This window comes from Juglans regia, chromosome 12 (genome assembly GCF_001411555.2).
Source record: "Juglans regia cultivar Chandler chromosome 12, Walnut 2.0, whole genome shotgun sequence".
In the NCBI taxonomy this organism is placed as follows: domain Eukaryota; kingdom Viridiplantae; phylum Streptophyta; class Magnoliopsida; order Fagales; family Juglandaceae; genus Juglans; species Juglans regia.
In genome coordinates this window covers 2,740,408-2,760,100 of record NC_049912.1, presented here as the reverse complement: position 1 = coordinate 2,760,100, position 19,693 = coordinate 2,740,408, and the positions used below count along the sequence as shown (strand labels likewise).

Below are 19,693 nucleotides of genomic sequence, written 5' to 3'. Positions count from 1 at the left end.
TGTGATGAATTCCAATTTGTTCTCCTATAAGCAAATAATATCACCATTCCATTGATGAAGTAATTTTTTGATTTGGAGTCATTTATTATACTCATTAAACCCCCTTATATTCCATGATATTATTTTTGGCATCATAATGCAACCATCTTACCCTTCCCCTTGAGACACCCTTGGTATGAGCTCTTCTCCACACCTTCATCTTTTATGGCCCGCGTATGTCGCTTGAGTTCTCTTTCTCTTTCTTAAGTAGAGTTGAGGGATTGATCAAATTTAGATTGTTCATATCCAGCCTCAATAGCTGTGAGTTATGCCATAAATTCATCTTCAAAGTCCTCACATGTAATCCCTACACAATGCTTAATCTTCATAGCTTTTTTAATGACCCAATCTAATACACTAGGGTGAAACGAGTTTAAAGGAATAGGTTCTTCCCCCTCAACAGAAGTTCTGCCTCTCCCTAGGCTCAAATAAAACCAAAGTTCCATCTGTTTCATCCTCCCCCACTAAATCTGCCCTCCTAGATTCGTTAGACCACAAAATGATGTAGAGTTTTTAATAAAATATTTAATTAGTTATTAAGAAAAACCACTACTTCAGTGCAACCTTCCATGATGACATTTGTTGTACCGCTAGCATTCTGTCATGGGGCTCATAAAGTGTCTTGCCACCCATTTGATGTAATATATGATAAGCCTGCAATGAAGGCCTTGTTAGACTTCTACCGGCAGAGAATTCTTATTCATGAGACAACTCAATTGATGTTTTAAATCTGAGTCATGATGGTTACTCTTTTAGTTTGATGAGCCGTCTGAATCTCTTCAATGATTTTCAATGTGTCTGCAGAGAAGGAGCCAGAGTCTTATGGGGATATGCTAATCGGATTCTGGTTGGGGCAGTAGGAAGTAAAAATGGTATTGGAAATATCATTCTCCATCCTTCATTGGAATGGAGAATCCAGCAACTTGCTCGAGCTACAACAAACAGACTCCTCAGGCACCTTTTCGAAATATGTTGTTTTATGGGCCTCCTGCAGGCACTGGTAAAACTTTGGTTGCAAGGCAGAAAGCTCAGAAATCAGTATGCTCTCAAACTTATGACTCTATTTCACTTCTTTTTTATTACCTCTGCGTGACTTGTGTGACTATAGCTTGTTGGATATTTGTTTTCTTGGTGCTATCATTAACCCTGGAGTCTTCTCATACAGGGTTTGGATTATGCCAATGCCATGATGACAGGAAGAGATGTTGTGCCACTAGGTTCATCGGCTGTTACCAAATTTCATTAGATATATGATTGGGCTAATAATGCCACTACAAAAAATATGTCCTTTTGCAGTAATTTCGCCGCAAAAAGCATAATTTTTGCTGCAAAAGACCAAACCCGACTGAAATTCATTTGTGGCAAATTGGCCGAGAATAAAATGTCTGGGTTGATCAATTACGGTGACCTCTAGATTTGGTCAGAGAGAATTTTTTTTCCGCGAAAACATTTCATCGGAAATAATAATTTTCACGCGAGGTAGAAACATTTTTGCCGCTAGATTAGTTCTCTGAAAATAATTATTTTCGGCAAGTAGTATTCGCCGCAAATAAGGACAAACATTTAAAAACATAAATTTGCGGCGAATCCTAATTCTCTACAAAGAACAATTATCCAAAAAAAAAATTATAAAAGCATAAAGCCGTATTCATTAAAATCAAGCCATACACTAATTTTATATTTCAAGGAAAATCAATAAAAATCCAAGCAGAATAAAAAATTAACCAAATAAATAAAAATAAATGTCCTCTAATAGGTAAACATCATATAAAAGTTGAAGATGTAAACATGACACATGGATTTCACCCGTATCATTGACAAAACATCCTTTGTAATATGTTTGCAATAGATTCACCAAATGCAATCTTGGATATTGTGCACATGCGTTTCACATTTAGCCACGGCAACTTAAAATATGTAAACATTTTAGCAGCCAAAAAATGCATTTGAAAATTGTATATTAACCAAAAAGAAAACATCATAGTTCTTATATATACTAACCTCCAGTATATTTCTTTCTTATGTGGCACCAAGTAATTGTCTTTTCAGATGTTGAACCTCTTGTCTATGATTCTTGGATGAACAAATCTGAGAGAATGTACCGAGTCTAACCAAAACAAACATAAAACTTTAGGCTCCAACATAAAAACTGAATGATACAAACATTAAAAAAAACCAACTTATTCTGCTATATATTACATACTACAGAGCCTAAACCAGAGTTCTCAAGATCATCAAAATTCTACAAGAATTACAAAAGAAAACAAAGGTGAAATGAAAGTCTCAAGATAGCAAACCAGAAAAATCAGATTGAGAGACCAAATCAAGTTCGGTGCAACTGAAGGCAACAGAATTTCCAAACTCCAGCAGATGATCACCTTGAGCTCTAATATTAAACTGAAAGCAACAGAAGTTGACCAACCATCACCGAAAACGAGACTTTAATATACTGAGAGTCAGTAAGAACTTCTTCAGCATTACTCAGCTTGCATCTTTTGAAATTGTGTGGCGCAGCAATGGCCTCTAAGGCTTTCTTTAGCCATTTAACCCCATCAATCAATGAACTACACAAGGGACCCGAGGTACATTTATGGGGAAGTTGCACTGCAACCTTCATCAAGCTCTCGACATCCTCAAAAGCAGGAGCACCAGAGCAGAAAGAAAGCACCCTCTTGCACCATTGCAGGGTAGAATGTGCACCTTGAAGTTCAGGAATCTCACAAAATTCAAAATGAAGAGATGATCCACTTTTTATGACAGATTCAATTTTAGAAACTAGAGATTCTATTTTCAAAATAAGGCATTTGCCCATTCCATCGCCTATATCACTCAAATTGAATATGAACATGCAGAACAGAACATGCATCGCCTATATCACTCAGAAGCTTTGACTGAGAAACCAACTCCTTCAAGGCCTCAACTTCAAACAAAGAACTTGAGGCAGGAGCAGCAGACATAGCAACCATTAAAAAAGGCTCCGACTTCTTTAACCAGGACTTGGCTATTAATACTGCATCTTTGACATCATTAAGAGAAGGCTTTTTCTTGTTGCATGCAAATAAAGGCTTGCTGCTTTTTTTGAGAAGCAACTCTCAAAATACGGTGTGCATTATCTGGTCAGTTTTCTTGTAACTCTCTATAACAGCGCCTGCATATATATATATATCCTCAGCGCCTTTTATGTGATCTCATGCGTGAGAAGGTTTTAGCCCTGTGATTACTGCATTTCTCTTATGTAGAATCCATTAAAACTCAAGTATATTAATTAAAAATTGAAGTTTATCCTAGTTATGTTATCCAAGAAATATCTTTTATTGGCTTCTATTTGCATGATATTTGTCTTAAATAATGATTTGATTCTCCTGTAAGAATAGTATAAATGGTTTGCTGTTAAAACTCTATATATGTCCATTCGACTATCCACATTGTACTACTGAAAGTCTGAAACCAAAACTGCCACTGCCTTTATTTGTATTAATATTTGTTGGGAATAAGTTATAACGTGCTTTAGTCTGGAAAAATTTACAAGCTCATGGATAAACACCGCTGGTCACGATTCTTCTGCTTTGGTGGATTGGGGTTATGAGTTTCTTCTGGCTGCCAGTTTAGTACGTAGTTATGCTTTTTGATCCATTGCAGGCGCAACAGTGCACATGATATCAGTGAAGCTCAACGAAGTGCTCTAAATGCATTGCTAATGCAGGACACAACACCAGCCAAAGTGGCAACCAATTGAAGCCTTTTTCTAGAAGAATTTGAGGAATTAGATTTTCGAATAAACGCTAATAAGGCAGCAGAATAACCACTAACAAGGCAGTAGATTTTCCCATTTATATGCTTAATTACTTTTCTTTGCTAGTAATTTCTTTCTTGTTTTATTTACTTTCCATTTGAGAAGTTAATGTTTCCTTAGAAGTCTACAAGTCTCTAGCATTATAAAAAAAGACCAACACTGTAATGGAAGGGACATATGTCGTAATTCATAATAAAGAAAGAAAGGAGGTGGTGTTGGACTTGAAGTTGAAGAAATCCTCTAATTTTTTTTAATTGCTTCCGCTACATCATTTTGGTATCAGAGCCAAGTTGTACCTGGCGTGATGTCGAGAGATGAGAACGAGAGCAGTCACTCCCACGGCGAAGAACGTGGAGTGCAAGCACTTTGGGCGGTTGATCAGCTTTTAATTTCGACTTCCAAGCGTAGAAGCTGTCAAAGTAATACAAGGGTAAATCCCAAGATCGAATTCACAGGGACAATGAGAATTTAGCAAACATTTCATTTTCGCAAGACCACGTATTACCGTTTGAAGTGACACGAAAATTTAAAATAATAAGCAAAGAGAAATAAATTCCTAAACTTAACCACTAACAATATTTACACCTAAATGTGGATATTTACTAAGGGAGTGTAGAATGAATTATGAGTGAAATTGTCGGGACGTTCAAGCATAAGTAAAACTGAAAATAAAAGAGAATCTATTTTTCTAAAATTGCTAAGATTAAAGGGAATTAAAGAAATCGTATGGAAGTTGACTTAAACCTGAAAGAAACAATTAAACAAACACTTGGGATGCAATTTTCACCCACTAATTTGGTGATGGATTTACTTCTCTTTTTATTTTCTCTCAACCGTTCTCTCATTCCTAGAAATCATAGTCGGATAATATAGCAATGAACTACAATTTTATTTTAATAAAGCTACTTGACAAATTATATAACAATCATAGAAAGTGAAAGAAAAACATTAAAGTCATGTTACTTGTTCAAGTATCAATTGTGCCTTTACGTCTACAATTGATCTAAACCAAGAACAAAGAACTCTAATATTTTCTAGATGCACATTGAGATATAATCCATCAAGTTAATCATCAAAAGCACTAAATATTGAAGTAAATCCAATCCCAAATAATCACGGGTTACTCATTGAATCCCAAGCTAAAAATCTAGCCTATCATCTCTAGATTAACAAAATGCTCAATAAAATTAAAATCTAACATCATCATCTACTGTTTCAAATTAAAGTTACTAAATAAAAATATACTGTATTCCACAAATGTGCTGAAATCCAAAACTCAAAAGCATACAAACTTGCAGAAAAATAAAATGAACTGGAAAAATAAATTGAAGAGGAAGACGAAGCTGTGCGAAAATAAAATGCGGAAAAAGAGAGATATGTGCGGAAGAAAAACTTGCGGAAAAAAAACTAAAATGAAAACTGCCGGCGCACGAATAAAAATTTCGTTTTGATATGTCCTCGTTTGCGCACGCCTCAGCTATGCTTTTCATCTCCCTCACCATGCCGTTTCGCATTTATCTTCTTGCGTTTTGACGTGCCCCTGCGTGCGTGCTTCCGCGTTTCGCATCCGCGTGAGTCTGCCTTCCAGCTCCTGCGTTTCGTGCCTCCCTCTCCTGCATTTTGGTCCAGTGCAGCCCAGCGCGTTTTGAGTTCAGCTCGCCTGTGTTTCATGCGTCCCTGTTTCGCGTTCCACTTCGTCCGCATCTCCTGCAGCTGTGCGTTTTGATCTGCCCATGCTTGAGTGCGTGAAGTCTTCGTGCGAGCTGCTTGCAGTGAGGCAGTTGCTGCTCGTCCTGCAGTGAGGCCCTGCATTACAACTCTTTTTAAGTGTAAAATATCATAACTTTACATAGAGTCAAGTAATAAAAATCAATACATAATTAAGTGCTTAATTCATTTTTTTGTTAAATAATTCATTCACTTAAGCAGCTTTATCATGTAACTTTTATCACTTTATCAGCGGTCATACACTCACATAATTAACAAAACTAGCAACGGTTAGAAGGTCTAGAACGAATGCTTCGTGAGATACAATGGACCATAACTAACATCCATGTTGACGGAAACAGAAATCAAGATGTGGGCGAGATTGATCGTGGTCGTGGGTACGTACTGCGACAAAGAAATCAAGCACATGATTAATTGTCTAGTGATGAAGAAATTGGTGGTATTGCTGGGGGTGATCAAGGGAATAGAAGGGGCCCAGATAACGCCAACAACTATCGGATCAAAATTGATTTGCCATGTTTCAATGGCCACCTACACATCGAGAGTTTTCTCGATTGGTTGTTGGAAGTAGAAAACTTTTTCCACTACATGCAGATTCCAGAAGTACAACAAGTGAAGCTTCTGGCCTATAAACTAAAGGGAGGAGCATCAGCATGGTGGGAACAAATGCAAAGCAGTCTAAGGAGCTAGGAAAGGCAAACAACCAGTGCGTGCATGGTCAAACATAAAGCGACTGATAAGCGAAAGGTTTCTTCCACCTGATTATGAACAGATTCTATACCAACAATATAAAAATTGCTGGCAGGGCACAAGGTCGATCAACGAATATACGGAGGAATTTGACCGCTTGAATTCTCAGAACAACCTTTCAGAGACGGAAGGGCAGAAGTTGCGAGATACATTGGATTGCAAATTGCCATACAAGACCAGGTCACTCTTCACATCGTATGGACCCTTTTAGAAGCTGTAAGTCTAGCCATGAAGATTGAAGTGCAGTTAGACCGACCACCACCACAAGCATCCATACCATTCGCCAAAAGAACCGAACACCCCACAAAACAAAACCATCAGCAATTACCCTCTACCAGTCGTTTCCAAAGAAACACTACCAATAACCAATCCGTTAACCCCATGGCCATTTCAGCTTAAGGAAAAGGGAGTACTGGCTATAATCCCATGGCCATTTCAACTCAAGGAAAAAGGAGTACTAGCAATAACCCCTACACCAAACCCATGACAGGAAAAGGGAGCGCTGGCCATTCCTACTCGTCGATCCGTCAATATTATAGAAGGAGAGGAAAGCAACCCGCAAGAAGAAGATAGCGAGATTGAGCAAGAAGGAGAACTAGTCAAAGGGGATGAGGGTAAGTTTGTTAACTGTGTGGTTTAGCGACTACTTCTTGCACCCAAAAAAGAGGATAACACAGAGGCATGCAATATTCAAAACACGTTACACCATTAACTAGAAGGTTTGCAACTTAATAATCGATTGTGGTAGCTGCGAAAATATTGTATCGAAGGCCCTGGTCACCACCTTGCAGCTGAAGACAGAAAAACACCCAAACCTATACAAGATCGGTTGGATAAAAAAAGGGGCGGAGACAAGAGTATCTACCCTTTGTCGCATACCTTTCTCCATTGGAAAATTCTACAAGGATGAGGTGACTTGTGATGTGGTTGAGATGGATGCTTGTCACCTATTACTTGGCAGGCCTTGGCAATATGATGTGAACACGACTTACAAGGGACGTGAGAATGTTTATACATTCTGGTGGCATGATCGCAAGATTGTGTTATTACCCATTGGAGACAAAGGCTCAAATCCTATGCCTACTGAAGACTTTTCTCACAATCCCCAAAGACCAATTCATAAAAGATACACGAGAGGCTGACGAGGTATTCACTTTGATTCTGAAGGGGGAAGTTGTTGTTGAATCCTCTGTAATACCTCAACAAGCGCAGTAATTACTGACTGATTTTGAGGACCTCACCCCACTAGACTTACCCAGCGGGCTCCTACCAATGCGAGACATCCATCACCATATAGATTTGGTCCCTGGAGCAAGCCTTCTGAACCTTCCACACTATCCATGAGCCTTGAAGAGCATCATATTTTGCAGGGACAGGTCGAGGAACTCATCCGCAAGGGGTTAGTCAGGAAAAGTATGAGCCCAAGCGCGGTACCCGCTTTACTAATGCCAAAGAAAGACAGGAGCTTAAGAATGTGCGTGGACAGTCATGCCATCAACAAGATCACGGTAAAATATAGATTTCTCATTCCAAGATTAAATGACATGTTGGATAGGATATGCTTGCAAGATCTAAAAATTTTTCAAAGATTGATTTGTAGAGTGGGTATCATCAAATTAGAATCTGAACCGATGACGAGTGGGAAACGGCATTCAAAACCAAGGAAGGGCTATACGAATGGTTAGTGATGTCATTTGTTGGCCTCTCTAACGTGCCAAGCACCTTCATGCGCGCCATGCACCAAGTTCTCAAACCCGTCATTAGAAAGTTCGTGGTTGTTTATTTTGATGACATTCTCTTCTACAATCAAGATGAACAAGATCAACACCTGCAGCAGTTGAAGGAAGTGTTATCAACATTGCATGCGAGTAAGTTGTACATTAATTTGAAGAAGTTCACCTTTCTAACCAGCAGTTTGCTATTTCTTGGTTTTATGGTGAGTGCTGAAGGAATTCATGTGGATGAATATAAGGTCCTAGCCATTCGAGAGTGGCCACGACCCGCAACCATAAACCAGGTCTGAAGTTTCCATGGGCTAGCTACCTTTTACCATCAGTTCATCTAGAATTTTAGTGTCCTTGTTGAACCTCTCATGGGATGCATGACAAAAGGGGCATTTTGTTGGGAGATGACCAAGATGCAAGCTTCGCAATAATCATAGAGAATCTATCCACGACACCCATACTGGCACTACCTAGCTTTGAGAAGCTTTTCGAAATTGAATGCAATGCCTTAATAATTGGCATAGGTGTTGTTCTCTCACAAAAAGGTAGACCCATGGAATTTTTCAGCGAGAAACTGAATGAAGCTTGACAAAAGTGGACTACCTATGAATTGGAATTCTATGACGTTATCTGATTTTTGCAACACTAGGAGCATTACTTAATTCAGTGTGACTTTGTGCTTTACACTGATCATCATGCTCTGAAGATCATAAATACCCAGGGACGCCTAAACTGAATGCGCGCACAATGGATCTCCTTCATGAAAAAGTTTACTTTAGTGCTCAAGCATAAATTGGGTTCGCAAAATAAAGTGACGAATGCTCTTAGTCGTCGTGTGGCCCTACTGGTGACTTTGCAAACTGAAGTTGTTGGTTTTGAACAACTTAAGGATCTGTATGTAGATGATGAAGATTTTGCCGAGGTGTGGAATAGGTGCCTTGCCAAGCAGCCAACATGAGATTTCCTTATTCAAGGGGGTTATCTCTTTCGTGGTTACCAACTTTGTGTCCCTCAAACCTCCTTTCATGAACAAGTTCTGTGAGACCTGCATGGTGGGGGACTCAATGGCCATGTGGGGGTGAGATAAGACTATATCTCTCGTAGTTGAACGTTATTATTGGCCCCAGCTAAAGTGTGATGTGGGAAAATTCGTTAAAAGGTGTCCCATGTGTGAAGTGAGCAAGGGCCAAGCACAAAACATAAGGCTATACATTCCATTACCAGTGCCTGAAAATATTTGAGAGGACTTGAGCATGGATTTCGTACTAGGACTACCTCGTACTCAATGGGGTGCAGTCTCTGTATTTGTTGTGGTTGATCGATTCTCTAAAATGGCACACTTTATCCCTTGTCGAAAGACTTCAGATGTGTCAAATGTAGCCCATCTTTTTTTTAGAAAGGTTGTTCGGCTTCATGGGGTCCCTAGGACAATCACTATCGATCGTGGTGTCAAGTTTCTTAGCCATTTGTGGATAACTCTATGGAAGAAGTTCGACACATCCCTCAAGTACAGTAGCACTTGCCATCCCCAGATCGATGGCCAAACAGAGGAACCACACCTGGGTAACTTGATTTGATGTATTTCAGGGGATAAGCCGAAGAATGGGATGTCAACCTGTCGCAAGTGGAATTTGCTTTCAATAGCATGTGCAATCGTTCTACATGTAAAACACCATTTGAAATCATTTACACTAGGGCACCGAAGCACGCTTTAGATTTGGTTTCCCTTCCCAAGCTCCCTGGCCTTAGTGTCGCAATAGAGAACATGGCCAAAAGGATCCAACAAATCCACTCTCAAGTTTTTCAAAATTTAGAAACCACTAACACCAAGTATAAGGCTGCTGTAGACAAGCATCAAAGAGTTAAAATATTCAAGGAAGGAGACTTGGTGATGATCTATCTGCATAAAATCCATTTCCCTTCAGGCACTTACAGTAAGTTGAAGAATAAGAAGTATGGTCATTTCTGGGTTGTCAAAAAAATTAACGATAACGCTTACATGGTCGACCTACCAAAAGACTTGGCCATTTCTTCCACTTTCAACATAGTAGGCCTTTTTGAATACCATCCACCTGATGAACCCTTGTACGATGATCATAACTCAAGGATGAGTTAAACTTTAAGTTTGGGAGGGGGGCGGGGGGAGAGAGAGAGAGAGAGAGAGAGAGAGAGAGAGAGAGAGAGAGAGAACTGATGCAGGACACAACACCAGCCAACATGGCAACCAATTAAAGCCTTTCTCTGGAAGAATTTGAGGAAATAGATTTTCAAATAAACGCTAATAAGGCAGCATAATAGCCACTAATAAGGCAGTAGGTTTTCCCATTTATATTCTTACTTTTCTTTGCCAATAATTTATTTCTTGTTTTATTTACTTTCCATTTAAGAAGTTGTTTCATTAGAAGTCTAGAAGTCTCTAGCATTATAAAAAAAGACCAACATTGTAATGGAAATGACATATGTCGTAATTCATAATAAAGAAAGAAATGAGGTGGTGTTGGACTTGAAGTCAAATGAATCCTCTGTTTTTGTAATTGCTTCCACTATGTCAGTTGCTCTTCCGAACCGGAGATCAATCTAGAGATATCGTGCTTGTTCTTGCCACAAATAGACCAAGTGATCTTGACTGTGATGTTACTGATCGCATTGATGAAGTGATAGAGTTTCCATTTCCAGGGGAGGAGGAACGTTTCAAACTATTGAAGCTTTACTTGTACAAGTACCTTTGTGGTGAAGCTGACAGCATATCCATTTTTTCAAAACAAATTTACTAAATATAACCCTAGAAGATGTATCAGATGATGTGATCAGAGATGCGGCTGGGGAAACATAAGGGTTCTCCAGCCATGAGATAGCAAAACTAATGGCAAGTGTCCAAGCAGTTGTTTATGGGCGGTGAGACTACATGTTGGATACCACTGTTTATTGACATTTTTTATTACAAGGTTGTAGAGAATCACCAGCGAATTAAACTAGCAGTTGAAGGTGGTCCTCCAGCTTAGCTTAGGAACATACATCTCTAAACGTCAATTGCAGAGTAGAGAAACAAGGCATATTTCAAAGGTATTATACTTCAAAAACTTAGGCAACACCATTCCAAAGTTAAAATTAAAAAATAACTCAAACCAATTTTATTACATTCACATGAAGTTTCTAATATTATTGTAGGGAAAGTTGTAAGTTTAGCATTTTTCATTTTTTCAAAGCCACCTTGGAAAAAGATTTTGCTATGATTTTCATATGATAGTTTACATTCTTTCTAGGGTTAAATATTGAATTAGCCCATGTGGTTTAATTGAAATTAAATTACTTCATGTGCTTTTAAATTGAATTGTTTACGCTTTGAAGGAAAAAAGGCTACTGGTTGGTCCTTGGGTCCTACCTAAGTGCTAGGCTTAATTTTCTACCCGTATGGTACTATAGTTCTATTTGCATATACTTGAATGATAAGGGTACGAAGTGTAGGATCTCATATTGCTTGAGAATGAGAAATTCTTACTCTCTATAATGGTTCTAATGTGACTCTAATCATATCATTAACTAGTCATTTTTTCGATTATAGGCTCGTATATGGCTTAAGTCTATCTTGTGGCGTTACAAATGGTATCAAAGTTATCCTAGCCATAAATGTGAGACTTGAGATATGTTACCTACGACGGACGGGCCTGACTAAGACATTGGAAATTTAAGTGTGAGAGATTGTGATGCCCCATACTAAGTGATTAGGGTAGGTGGTATATGGATCCTACATTCATTGAGAATGATAAGTTTTTGCTCTTTATAATGGTTCTAATGGGACTCCAATTGTATAATTGATTAGCCATTTTGGAGGATAGGCTTAGATGTGGCTTGGGTCTCCTTTAAGACGTTACACATGGTATCAGATATAGGTTTTATATTATGTAGACTTTATATATATATATATATATATATATATTTATGAGTTAATCAAATATGAGGTTTTAGATTATGCAAGACTTGAAGAAATGATTTTAATGAGATTTAAGATTTTGGATTTTGCAAACATTAGGTTAAAGTACAATTATAGGTAGGAACGAGTAGAATTGGGATTTGAAGTTTTTATAGTTATTTTTATACTTACATTTACACCAGTGCTTCCTATATGAGTATTTTGTTGAAATGTTTAATTGAGTCTATGTTTTCAGGATGTTGTCACGTCGTCGTGTTTGTAACCTTCTAGAATTGAATGGTTCTAAGAATGATGGGGAAGCCAATTCTAATGCTTCCAAAGTAACCCAAGCAATGACACAAGAAGTGATGAAAGACATTGCGGAGAAACCCCCCCCCCCCAGCGATGGCAATCACAACAATAATGATGAGGGTTGTACAGTTGAGCAGCTCAGTCGGAGGAGCCCATCCTCATTTGTTGGAAGAGGCGACTCAATTATGGCTGAGGACTAGATCTAGTATCTTGAGTAGATACTTCGAGTCTTGAAGTGCATAGATGAATAGAAGATAGTGTACTTTACCTTCAAGCTTACTGGTGAAGTTAAGCATTGGTGGATCGTAGAGAGAACTATCGGGGGAGCTAATGTGGGAGGTGGGAGAAGTCACTATTAGCTGGCCCCACTTAAGCACATTTTCTTAACACTTCTGCCTAAAATCTGTTAGAGATGCTAGAGTTAAGGAAATTGCAGTTCAGGGAACCATGATTGTGCATTAGTATGCTACCAGGTTTGTAGAGTTGTCGTACTTTGCTAAGTTTTTGATACCAAACTAAGAAAAGAAGGCCAAGAAATTTGATGAGGGCTTGAATCATAGGATATACAAGCAAGTTGTGAACTTTCAGACTTATAATTTCTTAGAGCTGGCTGAAAAGTCAACCGTGTTTGAGTAGAGCTTCAGGAGGAGTGTAGAACTCTAGGATCAGAGAAAGAGGTCTACATTGCATGGGTCCCACTCTAGCAAGGAATTGTATGGAAGAAGAGGAACGAAGGGAACAACTCATGCTAGAGGCTATGCCAGGGCAATCATAAGAATTATCTCTACAAGTCATGCAATCGAGTAAACTCAACTAGTAAATCAAGTCACTATATCAGAGATTCCCCATTACAACTCAATATTAGCATAAACACCAACCCACCTCAAATGGCTAATCTGACAACACAGGGCAATAATCAGCATAATACAGTGCCAACTCGAGTTTATGCACTGACACCTGGAGAGGTTGTGGACAACAACGACGTTATCACAAGTACCCTTCCTCAGTTCTCCAAGAAAGGTACAACTTTGCTTGACTCTGGGGCTACTCATTCTTTAATTTCAACTGATTATACTACGTTTTGTACCATAGAAGCTGAAATGTTGGGTAACAGCTTGCTAGTATCAACCCCAACAGGATACTCAGTGGTATGTAGTAATATTTTTTATGGGTGTCCAATATCTATCGATGGGAATTAAGTTGATACAAATATATATGATGATCAGATAAGAGCTCAAATAAATCAAATTGGACTAATATGTATAATTATTTGGATTGGATTACGAAAAACCATTTATGATCTGAACCCATCAATCTACATGATGGCGAACTCAATTAGGGGTGGGCAACGGGGCCTTGCCCCCCACTGCACTGCTCCATTCGCCCCGCCCCCAACCCAGCCCAAGAGGTGCAGGGGATCCGCATTGCAGATACGGGGGGCAGGTGGCCCTGCCCACATCTACGGCCCGCAGCATAGGCGGGGGACGGATGGGGCCCAACCTATACATATATATGTATTAAAAAAAACCCCATAGACAAAACGACACCGTCTATGGGGTTTTTTTAAAACACCCTAGAAGAAACAACGTTGTTTTGTCGTTATAGACAAAACGACGCCGTTTGGTCTGGGTTAATTTATCCCCCCTCCCCTTCTTGAAATTGAATCACTCTCTCTCAGTTCTTTCTTCGTCGCTCGTCTTTTCACTGTGTCCATCATCCGCTCATCTACGTCGCTCTCTGTGTCCATCATCGTCGCTCTCTGTGTCCGTCGCATCATCGTTGCCAAAGGTAAGCCCCAAATCTGAACCTCTTAGTTTTAGTATTTTATGCTTTTTTTTTTTTTTTAGTTATGGAGATTGGAGGAAAGTTGGGATTAAATGGAGATGGAGGATGGGATGTGTGCTGTGGAGAATATTGATTGTGCATGTGATTTGTGAATGTGAACTGTTGTGATTCATGAATCTGTGATTTTATGCATGAGTTTCGGATTGGAACCCTAAATTAGTTTTGGGTTCCAATTCGAAAAAGATTGAAACCCCTAAATTAATTTAGGGTTCCAATCTTTTAGGGTTTCGGATTGGAACCCTAAACTAATTTAAGGTTCTAATCTTTTAGGACTTGGCTGAACATGGGCTAAGTAATTCTTCACTAACTTAGGCAACTTACAAAAGATGGACCTCATCCCATCAAGAGCAAAGACCAAAACAAGCTCACCTTAGAGCTTTCTCTCTTCATTTGTAAAGAAGAAGACTTTTCCATAAATTGACATAAACATAGTTCATTAAAGACATTTAAGAAGACTTGAATTGATTTGATCAACTTGTTAGACCTTGTGAATATATGTTCCTGCAAGTGTATGTGAAACCAAGTTAACAGATAAATTATGTTTGAAGAACTCAAAAGATAAAGCAGACTAGGACTTCAGACATTCATGACTTGAGTCATTTTATAATGTAGCAAAATCTTATTGTTTACTGATATGCAATATTGGAAAAGTCTATTTTATTTTAGATCATTATTAAACAAAAATATTAATATTAAGTTTTCAAAAGTAACAAAAAACAAAATATATTAAACAAAAATATAAATAACAGAAGACAAACTTAATCCAAAGCAAACAAAGAAGAATGCAGTAAACTTGAAAAACATTTTTACGAACAAGAAATGTTATTAGTTTAATCTTTACAATAATGATGCACATGGGTCAGTGGGCCAGTGTACATCTCATGTTTCTGTCACCCTTCCACTTTGTTTATAAAAAGTTTTTTTTTCCCGAATGATACCTAGGTATCTAGTTTAGTATATGTACTCCAAATTGTTTTTGGCCTAAATTTCATCTTGTTCTCAAATGGTGCCACTTTCTTAGCTTACCACTTGTCAAATAAACTTCCTCCTTTCACTATGTCTCATACAATAGTAATGCAAAACATTTGAAATTTAGAGTATGGATGACCTTATAGCCCACCTTATGATATTGTCCATTCTTACATGTTCACAATGAGCACACCAAAAGGCGTACTTTACAACAAGGAACAAGTAAACTAGTTCTTGCAGCTGATGGAAAATTCTACAAACAAACTTCCCCTACTTTCATCCCACTATGATGAAGTGGCATATAATACCAGTAAAAAAAATTTTTTTCTTTTGTTGGATATGTAATACCCGTAAAACAGCATGCACATATTCAACTTTATATGTTATTTTGAAGGCCTTTTGCATTTATAAGCAAGCATTAATCTAGTTAATTCACTAGATGCATAAATAATCAATTAGTAATTACCAACGAGTTTAATAATATAATGTCTGTTTTGAATCTTTGATTGTGCATGCTTATTTTATAAAACAAATTATAATAATGAAAAGATTAGTGGAATGTTTTGATTGTTGATCCCTATGTGTTGATTGTTGATGTTAGTGTTATGTTTTTGTTTTAATTTCATATTTGTTTCTTGTTTTGGAAAATGTCTTCCTCTACTCTCTCAGATTTTAGTGATAGTTGTCCTACCCTTACCGAGCCTACCCCAACACCTAACCCTACACCCAGCACTAACCCTATGGACCCTAGTCTTAACCCCACGAAACCTTTCCCTGCCCCAAAGCCCACACAAAGCAAGAAATCTGTTTCTATAGTTTGGTCTCACTTTATCAAACTAAAGGGTGATGACCCCAATAATCCCTAAGCAAAGTGTAACTACCATGTTAAATTCTATGGATGTCACTATAGGAAACATGGTACATTATAGTTAAATGTGCACTTAGAAGAACAATACAAGAAGAGTTCAATATTGAGATCCTTACAAGAGAATAGTCAATCTAAACTAGAGATTGAACTTAAAAAATGGCAGATGAGAGTAATGGGGGTTCTACGTTCAAGGGGGATACTAAGTATGACCCCGATAAGTGTAGAAGAAAGTTAGCTCGTATGGTTATTATGGACGAGCTACATTTTTAGTTTATGGAGGGGAGTGGGTTTTAAGAATATTTCAGTTGCTTGGAACCTAGGTTTAATATTCTTTCTCGTCACACTGTGGCAAATGATATTAGAAAACATTACCAAAAGGAGAAGGATTTGTTGAGGGGCCAATTGGCAGGTCAAGGTGTTTGTCTCATTACCGATACTTGGACATCCGTCCCAAATTTTAATTACATGTCGTTGACTATGCATTTCATTGATTGTGATTGGACACTAAATAAGAAAATTGTGAAGTTTTGTTTAATTTCCAATCACAAGGGTGAGACAATTGGAAAGGCCTTAGAGGCTGCAATAAAGGAGTTGGGTTTGACACGGGTTTCGACGGTTATAGTTGATAATGTCTTGTCTAACGATGTCGCATTGAGATATCTTAAGACATATCTTAAAGAGGCAAATAAGATAATCTTGGGTGGTGATTGTTTGCATGTTAGATGTATTGTACGTATTTTGAATTTAATTGTGTCTAACGGCTTGAAAGATATTGATGACTCGGTTGCATGAGTCAGAATGATTGTGAGATTTGTGAGATATTATCTTGCTAGATTGGAGAAATTCAAAATTGTTGCAAGGAGTGCGGACATAATATACAAGAAGGGCCTTTGTATTGATATTCCCACAAGATGGAACCCAACATTCTTGATGTTAGAGGTGGCCCAAGAATATAAGGTAGCTTTTGAATTATTGGATGATAAAGACATCGATATGTCAGATATTTTGATGAGCACGAGGTATTAAGAAAGCCTATTGATGATGATTGGGAGGTAGTTGCTATCTTTGTAGATTTTTTAAAGCTTTTCTATCAGGTGACATTGAAAATATCTAGTTTTTTTTACCCTACATCCAATGAGTTTACTCAAAAAATATGTAAGGTGAAAGAAAAATTGGATGAGATATGTATGAGTGACCATACTAGGATGCGGGAGATGACATTGATAATGAGGGTCAAATATGACAAGCATTTGGGTGATTTGAGTAGGCAAAATATTTTGTTATATTTGACTGTTGTTCTTGAACCCCAACTCAAGATTGATGGCATGGTATATGGTTTGAGACTTGTGCACGGGGTTGCATGGGCTGAGCTTATTGGTGGCATGGTTAGAGACACCATCGGTAGATTGTTTGATGAGTTTACCATAATTAGGGGTAGTAGCGCACCTACACCTACCCCAGCGTCTCCTCCAGAAGTCGAGGAGGGAAAAAAACATAGGTCAATGTGGGCCCAAAGCCTCTCACAGAACCCTAACTAGTTCGTCAATCTACAGAGGCGAAGTCAGAGGTAGACCGATATTTGGCAGGAGATCTTCTCCCATATACAGAAGAGTTTGATATATTAGTTTGGTGGAAGATCAATGTCGTGAAGTATCCCATTCTTGGAGAGATAGCCTATAGTATTCTGGTCATCCCTATTAACACTATAGCCTCAGAGTTGGCCTTTAGTACTGGAAGGCACATATTAGTGTAGCAGCAAAGAACATGGCCTAAAGGATCCAACAAATCCACTCTCAAGTTCATCAAAATTTGGAAACCACTAACACCAAATAAGGCTGCTGCAAACATGCGTCAAAGAGTTAAAATATTCAAGGAAGCAGACTTGGTGATGATCCATTTGCGTAAAAGTCATTTTCCTTCAGACACTTACAGTAACTTTAAGAATAAGAAGTATGGTCCTTTTTTGATTGTCAAAGAAATTAACGACAATGCTTAGTGGTCGACCTACCAGAAGACTTGGCGATTTCTTCCACTTTCAACATAGCAGACCTCATTGAATACCATCCACTTGATGAACCCCTGTATGTTGATCATAACTCGAGGACGTGTTCCTCTTTAAGTGGGGGAGAACTGATGCAGGACACAACACTAGCCAGCATGGCAACCAATTGAAGCCTTTCTATGGAAAAATTTGAGGAAGTAGATTTTCGAATAACACTAATAAGGTAGCAGAATAACCACTAATAAGGCAGTAGATTTTCCGATTTATATGCTTACTTTTCTTTGCCAGTCATTTCTTTCTTGTTTTATTTACTTTCCACTTGAGAAGTTGGTTCCTTAGAAGTTTAAAAGTCTCCAGCATTATAAAGAAAGACCAACACTGTAATGGAAAGGACATATGTTGTAATTCATAATAAAGAAAGAAAGGAGGTGGTGTTGGACTTAAAGTCGAAGGAATCCTCTATTTTTTTTAATTGCTTTCGCTATGTCAATTGCTCGAAAAGATCAGTCTGGAGACATCGTGCTTGTTTTTGTCACAAACAGACCAAGTGATCTTGACAGTGTTGTTACTGATCGCATTGATGAAGTGATAGAGTTTCCACTTCCAAGGGAGGAGGAACGTTTCAAAATTTTGAAACTCCACTTGTACAAGTACCTTTGTGGTGAAGCTAACAGCATATCTAAGTGGGGTCTTTTTTCAAGGCAAATTTACTAAAAATAACCATAAAAGATGTATCAGATGATATGATCAGGGATGCGGCTGGGAAAACAGAAGGGTTCTCCAACCGTAAAATAGCAAAACTAATGGCCAGTGTCCAAGCAATTGTTTATGGGCGGTGTGGGACTACATGTTGGATAACCCGTTGTTTATGGACATTGTTGATTACAAGGTTGTAGAGCATCACTGGCGAATTAAACTAGCAGTTGAAGGTGGTCTTCCAGCTTAGCTTGAGAACATACATCTCTAGACATCAATTGTAGAGTAGAGAAACAAGGCATATTTTTCAGGAGTAATGTTAGAGGTAGCATACTTCAAAAACTTAGGAAACACCATTCCAAAGTTAAAACTAAATAATAAGTCAAACCAATTTTATTACATTCTTTCTAGGGTTAAATATTGAATTAGCCCATGTGGTTTAATTGAAATTAAATTACTTCATGTGCTTTTAAATTGGACTGTTTAAGCTTTTAAGGAAAAAAGGGTACTGGTTGGTCCTTGGGCCCTACCTAAGTGCTGGGCTTAATTTTCTACACGTAAAGAACTATAGTTCTTTATGCGTATGTACTATTGGGGTGGCACCTTATACTTAAATGATAAGGGTAGGTAGTGTATGAAATCTCATATTTCTTGAGAATGAGAAGTTCCTACTCTTTATTGGTTCTAATGAGGCTCTAATCATATCATTAACTAGTTATTTTTTTGGATTATAGGCTTGTATGTGGCTTAAGTCTCCTTTGTAGTGTTACAAATGGTATTAGGGATATTCCAGCCATAAATGTGGGACTTAAGTCATGTTACTTACGACGGACAGACCTGACGAAGACATTGAAAATTTCAGGGTGAAAGATTGTGATATCCTATCTAAGTGATTAGGGTAGGTGGTGTATAGATCCTAAATTCATTGAAAATAAGAAGTTTTTGCTCTTTATAATGGTTCTAATAAGACTCTTTGTATCATTGATTAACCCTTTTGGAGAATAGGCCTAGATGTGGCTTGGGGTCTCTTTTGGGACATTACACATGGTATTAGAGA

General features: G+C 38.1%; 1 pseudogene; it reads left to right on the top strand.

Annotated features, from left to right (window-relative positions):
- Positions 1 to 698: 698 nt before the first annotated feature.
- LOC118343969 lies at positions 699 to 18,886 on the top strand (annotated as a pseudogene).
- Positions 18,887 to 19,693: the final 807 nt, after the last annotated feature.